The sequence below is a fragment of the Eschrichtius robustus genome, chromosome 15 (assembly GCF_028021215.1).
Source record: "Eschrichtius robustus isolate mEscRob2 chromosome 15, mEscRob2.pri, whole genome shotgun sequence".
NCBI lineage: Eukaryota > Metazoa > Chordata > Mammalia > Artiodactyla > Eschrichtiidae > Eschrichtius > Eschrichtius robustus.
In genome coordinates, this window is record NC_090838.1 from 13,630,999 (window position 1) to 13,642,085 (window position 11,087).

The 11,087-nt window shown below is 38.9% G+C and overlaps 1 pseudogene; it reads right to left on the minus strand.

The window, feature by feature from the left end:
* Positions 1-4,203: 4,203 nt before the first annotated feature.
* LOC137777838 (small ribosomal subunit protein uS5 pseudogene) lies at positions 4,204-4,941 on the minus strand (annotated as a pseudogene).
* Positions 4,942-11,087: the final 6,146 nt, after the last annotated feature.

The window sequence follows — 11,087 nt, forward strand, 5'->3', positions numbered from 1 at the left end:
GAATATTTTTCTTGTACTTAGGATCTACACTTGATCGAAACTCTCAAGGCCAAAAATAGCCTTGGAAAGATGGTATAAATTACTAGATGGCTAATTTTTGCTTTAACAGATTTGGTCAGTGCCAAAATAAATATCCCTGATTTCTTTTGGAGGAAGGACAATCCTTTCACTTTAGAGAAGCGTAAAAGACACATACTTGTCAATAACCAATGATGGAGAATTCAGCCTTGCTGAAATTAACTTTCTTTTATGATCCACTTCTGAACATGATGTAACAGGTCCAAACTTGGAATGAAAGCATAGGGAGTGAAAACATACTTTTGCCCTTTCAATCTGATTTTAGGCACTGATTTTCTCTTTAGTCTTCAGAAAACCATAAACAGTCTCATAGAAACCCTGATGTTGGGGGTGGGGAAAAAAGGAGAACTACATGATTTCTATATTTTAATATTATTGCTTTGACTCATTTTTGATTGAGGAAACTACTTTTTCTCTTGTCAAATAATACAAACCTCTAGAAATACACCTCCCCTGATATACACAGTGGTTGGAGGCCTCCTGTGGGGAACATCTGTGGCTCTAGTTCTGGGCCACTTCTCAGCTCACTGCCAAACTGCCCATCAGGAAACCTGCCACTGCACATTCCAACCTGCCTCACCATCATAAAATCGTCTTTTTTTTTTTTTTTTTTTTGCTCTGGGGACCTTTGAAGAAAAGATACCTATTTTTGCTTTGCTTTTCTTATAAAAATATAAATGCTTTGATAAGCATTTTCTCCTGATGTATCAAAAGACACTTCCATCCATTGATTTGCAGAATGTCCTCACTGTTATTTTTTCATGGTCCTGAGAGAACAAGTGACTGGTCCAGTGTTTCACAGTGAGTTAGAGGTGGAGTTAGGATTGAATCTCGAGGCTCCTTGACAATTATTTTCAATTTTCCCCCTAGTGTACTTTATTACTTCTTTACACAACCTCTAGGTTCAGAAGCCCTTTCTACAACTTCTAGGTCACCACCTTATTTCGTAAGAGTGTCAGAAGTTACAGTTTTCTTCTGGAAATGTATACAGAAATAGCATGAAAAATTCTTATATTTCTCTTGGAATGTACCATATTTTTTTATTTTAAATTTTCTTTGGAAAGCCACAAAATGTTCTAAATTTATGAAGTGATCACAATAATGATTTGTTTTTCTTTTCTTTGTCTCCTTGGGTCATAACAATAACTTTCATAATTTAAAACTATGAAAAATTCACTTGTATATTGTTGGATATCTCCGGTGCTGTCATTCCCCTGAGATTATCTGCCATGTGGCTTTCTCATGTTGTCCCCTTGCAGACATGCTGACCACTGGTGCGAGGTGTCTCAAAGGCTGATGTTTACTGCTCTTAGCATGCTGATGTACATTCTTAGGGAAGAGAAGGATGAAAATCTTGAAGTTGTATTGTCAGACTCTGAAGTAATCATTATTCTTGGGCAATTGAGAGAGAAACACTGTCATATAGGTTGTGTTTGGATATCATGTCAACCAAACAACTGCCTCAAGTTTTGCTTTTCAGTAGAGTGCTTTAATGTCATCTATGAACAGCCTGGGTATTCAGTCTTTATCTATTAAGGTGATAGATACTACCAGTTGACACAGCAGAGTACAAGTTGTCCAAGTTGTAGTTTGAGCCTTTATCTAGTATATTAATTATAAATATCAAAAGGCATAATCAAATTGATTTTAGAAGTTAATACAGGGCAGAGGTTAGAGCATAGATTGGATTAGATCCGTATATTGTGTTTTTTTTTTTAACCATTTTTATCATCACCCCGCTAAGGACCTCCCCACCTTTTTAAGGACAACTTCATATTTGCTGCTTTTATTTTTTATCTACTCTGCCAGTCTCTGCTTTTTAATTGGTATTATTTATACCATTCATACTTAAATTAATACATCAGGGCTTAAGTCAACCATTTTAATTTTTGTTTTCTTTTTGTTCCTATGTTTCTTATTCCTCCATTTTTTATTTGTTTGCTTAGTATTTTGTTTTGTTTTTGTTTTCCTGTGGGTTACTTGAACATTTTTTTAGGATTCCGTTTTGCTTTGTTTGTAGTGCTTTTGAGTACATTGCTTTGTATAGTTTACTTAGTGGTTGATCTTCATATTACAATATACATATTGTTGTATTACAGTCTATTAACATCAGAATTATAGCATGGAAACCTCACTTCCATCTAGATCCTTTTACCATCACCACTATTGAAATATCATCAACTTGAGTTTCAGATGGTATTGTGGACTGAATATTTGTGACCCCCTCCCCAATCCCAAGTTCACATGTGAAACCCTAACCCCCATGTGGCTGTGTTTCAAGATAGAGCCTATAAGGAATTAATTAATGTTAAATGAAGTCATAAAGGTAGGGCCCTGATCCAATAGGATGAAGAGGCATGAGAGAGCTTTCTCTCTCTTTTTCTCTCCTTTCTCCCACCCGTCCCCAGCAGGCAAGCACCAAGGAAAGGCCATGTGAGGACATAAAAAGAAGGTGGCTGTCTGTAAGCTAGGAAGAGAGTCCTCATCAGAAATCCTTCCAGAAACTTGATATTGGACTTTCCAGCTTCCAGAACTGTGAGCAAATAAACTTCTATTGTTTAAGTCACTCAGTCTATGGTATTTTATATGGCAGCCCAAGCTGACTAATGCAGATGGTGTTATAACTTTTGTTTCAGTCCTCAAATAAGATTCAGAAAACTCATCAGGAGAATAATCTGTTATGTTTAGTCATATTTTGGTTGTTTTCATTTTTTCCCTTCTTGATGCTCTAAGATTCCTTCATTTATCATTTCCTTTCTGCTTGAAGAATTTCCTTTAGCCATTCTTTAAGTGTATATCTGTTAAGTAACAAATTCTCAGAGTTTTCTTTCACATGAGAACATTTTTATTCCCTTTTCACTACTGAAGAATAGCTTTGCAATATATGGAATTTGCAGTTAATAGTTCTTTTTTTTCAACACTTGAAAAATACGGTGCCGCTTCTCTTTGTCCTCCATTGTTTCAGATGAGAAATCTGTAATTCAAATTGGTATTTCTCTAAAGATAATACCTTGTTTCTACCTGGCTGCTTTCAAGATACTGTCTTTGTTTTCAGTGTTTAGAATTGAATTATGCTGTGTCGTGATGTGGATTTCTTTAAGTTTACCCTACTTGGAATTCTATTAGCTTTTGAAATCTGTGTATATATCTATATCTATATCTATCTATCTATCTATCTATCTATCTATCTATCTACCTATCTATCTATGTCTTTTTCCAAATATGGGAAGTTATCAGCCATTATTTCTTCTAATATGGGACTCTAATGATATGAATTTAGATTGTTTGTTATTGACTAGATTAGATAGATCTGAGTTAAAATTCTGTTGAAGCCACTTAGTAGCTAAATTATATAGGTAAAATATTTCAGATTGATTGATTGATTTCTATAAAATAAGACATGAGGCCAGTCTGTATTGGACCTCTATTGCTTTAATCAGCAAACACTGCCCCACCCCCCAGTGGGACTTTATACACATAGACACACATTATTTTCTTTGGGGAACTTCTCTTTCCTCATTGTATCTGGTGGGGTTGCCAATCATAATCACCACAATCCTTACCACACTCCACAAAGATTGAATTGTGTTCATCCTAGGAAATAAACTGAATGAGGCATCAGCATTATCATGTTCAGCCCAGTGCCTGGACCAATGCCTCATCCGTGAGACTAATTATTATTTGTTGCATGTATAAATAATGACTCAAATCCCAATAACATTTTTTTCCCAGAGCAGTGAGGTGACAAAATACTTAAAGATTTGTAGTGCAGGTCGGCAACTGGCTTTGTGATGAGGAGCAGGAATTCATTGCATTAGCAATCTAATTGTTCTGCCTCTTTATTGCTCACTCTACATTTCTCCCTCTCCCTTTGGCTACATCTGTCTTATTCTGCATGTCTTTATCTAGACTATCTCGGTATTTTTCTCAAGTCCCTAAGCTTCTTTATTTCTCCATTCTCTCTCTTATGATCTCTTCTCCCCTGACATTTTTTAAATTATTATTTTGTATCTATTTTGATTCCTATTTCTGTATTTTATTCCTTCTTACCTTCCCCATTTTATTTATTATTTATTTATTTATTTTGTAACCAGCTTCCACTCACTTTATTTTTCTCATATAAAACTATGTGGTGGCCACGGCTGGAGCTTGGGTCCTCTGCAGGGAAACTCTGGTGTGGGTCTTCATAAGATGGTCAGTGAATTCCTGATATGGAGACTTGGTGAACAGCATCTGTTTCCAGAGATCAGGCATGAGATAGCTGTAGGTCTTGGAAATGGCATCAAAGGTGACCTTGGCAAAGTTGCCCAGGGTGGCAGTGCAGCCCCTGACAGAGGTGTAGCAATCGTCAATACTGGCCAGCAGCAGCAGCTTCTTCGGCACAGGGGCTGAGATGATGCCAGTGCCCCTGGGGCAGGGATGAGACTCACCAGCCCAGAGCCACAGAGAGCCAGTCATCTTGCAATGGACAGCATTGGGCTTGCCAATCTTGTTACCCCAGTAGCCTCGCTGCACGGGGATGATGGAGAGCTTGGCCAGAATGATGGCCCCACAGATGGCAGTGGCTACCTCCCTGGAGCACTTGACACCCAAATGATGTCCACTGTAATTCTCAATGGCGACAAATGCCTAGAACCTGGTCCTGCTGGCCAGCACGGGTCTGCTTTTGCACAGGCATTATCTTCAAAACCTTGTCCTTGAGGGATGCTCCCAGCAAAAAGTCGATGATCTCAGATTCCTTGATGGGCAGAGAGAAGAGATAGATCTCCTCCAGGGACTTGATCTTCATGTCCTTGACCAGGCTGCCCAGCTTGGTGACAGGGAGCCACTCCTTGTCCTCGGCCCCAGCCCCGGGATGCTTTCAAAACCTCCACGGAAACTACCTCAGCCTCCTATCTGGGGGCCCCCTCGGCCTCTGGGCCCTCCAGCAGCACCTGTATCATCCACAATTTGGTGTTTTTATGGAGAAGAATCTTATTTCCCCACTTTACTCTTCTTGCTTCTTACCTGTCTTTCCAGATCATTATCTCTATTCAGTATCAGATCACAATGGGACTCTAAGTTGTATGTATTTATTTAGTATTTACTGTTTATTCAGTATTTATCTGCTATTTCTTGGAATAAAGATTTATCTTCCTTTTTCTAGCTGAAAGAAAGTCATTTAATGTATTAAAATTAATATATGTAATTTAAAATATTCTATACAATCTAATTAAATATTTAATATATTTAAGTACCAAAGTTAAATATATTTATGTAGGGAAGATCATATAACTTTTTATTCATCTCCAACTCATGATTAATTTTGCTTTTCTTCTGGATTAAAGGCTGTTAATACGGAAAAAAATCCTCATCCCTCTTGTAAACATGGGTCTCTGATGTCTTTTATTAAGTTAGTGCTAAAGCCACAAACAGTGAATGTGACAAGCAGGTCTGATGACAGCAATGTTGATTAATCTCCATAAGCTGGAGCATCTGGTTTTAGGAAACTGAACAGGAAACACACAGCCCTAGCTCAGCATCTAGAGTATTCATTGGCTGGTGAGTATTGACTATGCATATTAGTCAGTCAGAATTGTCCAAAAGGAAGAGCACACCATGGCCAGTGATCTAGCTGAGCTGACAGATCTATTCTTTGGTTAAAGAATGATTCTTTATTCAGCTCATTCTCCAGACCTCAATTCTGCCCCAGTCAATTCTGCTCTGCTAAAGAGCTGGCCCCAGTAGAAAAGAAAGAGGGAGGTAGCAGTCCCTGTGTCTCTGCCTGAGGGATGGCAGGAAGCATGGCTACATTCATACTTCCTGGCCACTAGCTCTGCAGCTCGAGCTGATCTCTTTTGCTATATGTCTTCTCTAAGCCTTTCCTCCCCTCTGCTCACCTATCCCAAGCGGTGCTTAGTGCTCTGTTCTCCATCTCTACATCATAGGCTCAGCAGAAGAATTTTTTTTCTTATTGTGAATCAATACAATAATCTCTCCTGGTGGAGGATTTTCAACCTTGAACCTTGGCTCTCATTGGGAATGAACATTGGAAATGAACCTGTTCCCTGGGGTCCTGAAATGCTCAAGGCTCTCAGTTTCTGCTCCCACCTCCACTCCCATGTCCTTGATAATATGTGCCCAGGACCCACAAACATTTAATTGGAGAGCTTAGTTGAGTGTTTTTCTCCTCCTTAGATTACCCTATAAATATTGAAATTGAACAAGATCTTTCAAAGTACTAAGTGACATTTTGTTGGTGTACACATGGGATGAATACATTTACATCTATTAGATAATTATTTATCAAGCTAATTGGCCCCAAACTATCAACTTACTTTTATTTTTTTAGATAAAGCCTAACGCTTGCAGGGAAGATGTATTTTTTTCATACTTGGGCTCTCCTGGGACATCTTGCTGGATTCACAGACTGCAAAAACTGGATTCACAGACTGCAAATGTGCTTCGCGTGCTTTCGCAGTGAGGAAGAGAAAACTGAGATCTCTAGCATTAAACAACCATTTTATTCCACAAAACCTGTGTGAATTATTGACATTCCATTCCCCCGTTTACTCAATTAATGAAGACAATTAGTGCACATTGTGCTTTGTAGTAGCATCAGCAGGAACTAAATGAGCCTTTTGGGATGTTTATGGATTTAGTTGATTTCAGGAAAAAGAGCTGACTGATAGAAGCAGCTGCTAGTGGGAAACAGCTTGTACCCGAATAGAAATGAACCATAAGATTGAGCAGATGTTGTTCTGTCTTCTTAGTGCCTGGGTTATGGTGCAATGTTATCAATTAATTTCCTACCAGGAAAGTCTAAAATATAGTCAAAGGAAACAGTCAGAGGCCTGCCACAGCATTCTACAGCAGCAGGGCAGTGTTTATTCTCCAGGAGGTTTGTAGTCATTTGCTTCCCAGTTGTCTCACTAATCAGTTAAAAAAACAAACAATAAAGTGACCAACAATTTTAAAAAATCGACTTGGAAATAATATATAAACTTAGAGAATGAGTTGAAATCCCTTTGAATACATTTTATAATATTCCAGTTAATTTTGGTAATGATGGTTAATTTTATGCATCAACTTGACTGAGCTAAGGGATACCCAGATGGCTGGTAAACAGTTTTTCTGGATGTGTCTTTCAGGGTGCTTCTGGAAGAAATTAGCAGTTGAATCAATAGACTGAGTAAAGCAGATGACCCTTACCAATGCAGGTGGGCATTGTCCAATTTATTGAGGACCTGAATAGAACAGAAAGGTGGAGGAAGGACAAATTTGCTCTCTTTGCTTGAACTGGGATGTCTATCTCTCCTGCTCTCAGACATCAGCACTCTTGGTTCCCAGACCTTTGGACCTGGACAGAATTATACCACAGATTTTCCTGGGTCTCTAGTTTGTGGATGGCATCATGGGACTTCTCAGCCTCCATCATTGTGTGAGTCAGTTCCTATAATTTATCTCCTCTTTATCTATCTATCTATCTATCTATCTATCTATCTATCTATCTATCTATCATCTCCTATTTCTCTGGAGAACTGTGACTTATACATGAGGAAAACAAAGAAAAGGGGTAGAGAACAGGACCTCTTATTTCCAGAGGGTAGACTTCCCAGCTGCAGTCTTTCTGGAAGAAATCTATTCTATAGCTGTCTCCACATTATAATGCAGGAGATCTGCAACAGGTGTCAGATAAAAGTAGCTTTCCATTAGGTATGCCCCCACATAGGTTGTATGACCTTGGGTAATTTACCAGTACCTTGTGTGAGTTATCAATACCTTGGGTAAGTTAATAAAGCATGGTATATCTTGGTTTCTCCTCTATAAAATGAAGATACATATACTTGCTTCACAGGGTTAAATAAAATAACATATGTGATAATTTTTGTGGTAATGCACATTTTCTATATTAGGTCTCATAGATTATATATACAATCAATTTATTAATTTGCAAGGAGATGAAGGAAGTGAAAGAAGGACTTTAAATGAATAGGTTGTCTGTAAAGATGCTTTCTGATTTTAGAAACATGTTAATGTGAAAAAGAAAAGAACTTGCACCCTGGGTTTAAGAAAATATCATAGTATATGCTAAAGAAATATTTACTTTTCTTCTCCTCATGTATTAAGAAAGCAGATATCAGAGAGCAGCTCACCAAACATTCAGGGAGACTGGAACTTCTTGATATCTATTTATAAGATACTTTATTTCTAGTATGAGTATATAAAATCCAATGTACAAGAATCAAAGAATCCTAGTTTGAGACATGTGAACATCTCATGTGGCCTTTATTTCTTTTTTTTTTTTTAAATATTTTATTTATTTATTTATGGCTGTGTTGGGTCTTCGTTTCTGTGTGAGGGCTTTCTCCAGTTGCGGCAAGTGGGGGCCATTCTTCATCGCGGTGCGCGGGCCTCTCACTATCGCGGCCTCTCTTGTTGCGGAGCACAGGCTCCAGACGCGCAGGCTCAGTAGTTGTGGCTCACGGGCCCAGTTGCTCCGCGGCATGTGGGATCTTCCCAGGCCAGGGCTCGAACCCGCGTCCCCTGCATTGGCAGGCAGATTCCCAACCACTGCGCCACCAGGGAAGCCCTATTTCTTATGTTAAGCTCACAAATAAAACAAGATGGCTTCTGTTTCATAATCCACACTTAATTAGTCCTGTTTTTTGGTGGGACCAATAAAGAGGGGGGTGCAAAGATAGTATTTGTTTGACTACTGAAAGAGCATTTCTAACACAATGAATAAAGCACAAACCCAAGACACTTTACTCTGTATAATTATTGTGAAGCCTAGTTTTGTTTTCACCGAAGTGAGGCATGAGGTTTTGTATGTGCTTGTGTTGTTTTTAATTTTGGCAGGAGATGGGGCAGTAGAGAAAGCTGTGAGGGAAAAGTGTTGCTGTCTTGTAAAATTATTTTTACATAGTTGTGCTAATTTATTTCACTCATACCCATTGATTGCAGACAAAGAAATCAGCCAGATCAGAGACCGGACTTGGAAACATTGGAGACAGATAGAAATATTGGATTTTTTGAAGATAGAGAAAGGGGAAATTATATATTTATGTACTAATAAATATTTGATAGAATATATATAATATATATCAATATATTTATATATTAGTATAATATATATAATAGTATATGTCATGTGTGTATATATTTACACACATACTGAAGGACAAAAGAGATACAACTGATAGACAATACAAAAATATTCCCTTTGGGGAGCCTAAAAACTTGACCCTGTAGGGGGTTATTCTTACCCCCTTCTCTTCCTCTATCTATGTGTCTCTATGAATCATGGTTCAGGGGTGCTTGACATGCTGCTTGAATCTGAGCCACATGGAACCACTTGCCTCATGCATGTCTATCCATAATAGGGCTGGTGCTGCTTTTGTGTCCCTCTTTTGTAATCCAGGTCTTCTGTCTTCAATTTCAGAGTTCCTGGTCAATTTAAAGTATCTCTTCTTTCCAAATGGTTAGAAAAGTCTCTGCCACAACTTTTTAAAACAAGATTTTAATTCTCTGTATCATCAACATATAAGTGTAAGTGCTAAAACCTGCCATTTTATTGAATACTTGCTATGTTCTAGGCAGTCACCTTAGTTAATTACCTAATTTAGTTCTCACCCCAGTCTTATGAGACAGATATTGTTATGGTCATTTCAGTTGAGCACACTGAGATTAACTGAATAATGTAAGAGCTAAGATGGTCAGTCAATGAACATTATTTTTGCTTGGTGAAGCCTGAGGGAGCCGGTAGAGAGAGAGATCATTAGGGATGGTTTAATTCATTGTTCATTTTACAGAGCAGGAAAAGTGAGTCTCAGAGGCAGAAAGTGATTGACCAAGGTCTCACTGGGGTGTATACCAGAGCTGAGAACCAAACTCAGGACTTCCGACTTCAGCACCCCATCTTTTCTGTGGAGCCAGGCTGCTTCATGGAACAGAATGACAACAGGCTGATTGAAGTATGGCCGGTTGTGGGTCCCCAAACTGCTAACGTTGTGCCAGTGTTAACGAGGCTCCCTGCAATCTGGACCAAGAAGAGGAGAACGGATTTAGGGAGCCCCTCATCTTCTTTCCAGATTACAAATCCTTGTCACTCAGGCCCCATCACCCCCTTTGGCCCCTCCGTCCGAGAGATGCCTGACGATACTTCCCAGAGTAAGACGTGATTAGTTTAGCTAGAGGCTAAGAAATAGGATCTTTGTAAAAGCACATTAAAGGAAGGAGCTAGAAAGAGGAAGCCCTTGAGGAGAACAGGGACATAGTCTCCTCTTCAGCTCCAGTCACACCTCTTACCTTCCACAGCCCAACAGCCATCCCTTTTGCCTACCTTAACTTTAAACACCAAATGAGAAGATGCAAAGGCTGGATGCTGGATACCATGCCCCCACCCACTTCCCAGGAGCTCAGGACTCTACTCTGTGAGGCCTCCTTTAACAGGGCAAGAGGGTCTGCTCTCTGTTCCCTTGTTCAGCTTGGGCATCCACACTGACTCACAATCCCTTCCAGAACCTTCTAGTTGATGGAGCATGTGTGACAAGCAGAGGAGAGACTTTGATCTCTTCAGTGTTCAAGGATTAGATGTGAGTTTAGGAGGGCCAAAGGTAAGAGCTCTGGATGTGGTAAGGTAGAGGGGCGAGGTGAGAGCTGCCACACAAGATGAGGAGAATCAAGCAGCACAGACATGCCTAAGTAGAACTAGAGAAGATTCTGCACTTTAATCATTTCCTCTTTGTGCCTCCATGCCCAGTTTGGATGGATTTATTAGTTCTCTTTCAATTCACTAACTCTATCTTTGTGTTTAGTCTATAGTTTATCCCATTTCCTGAGTTTAATTTACACACATATTTTTCATTTTCACACTTTCTATTTGGTTATTTATCCACATGTTCTTGTTTTATTTCTGTCTGTTTTTCTTTTATACATTTTGTTCTATTTAAGAGAACATTCTACATACTTGTTTCATAGTATTATTTAGATTGTTCTATAAAGTTTACTACCTCTGGAGTAAACTA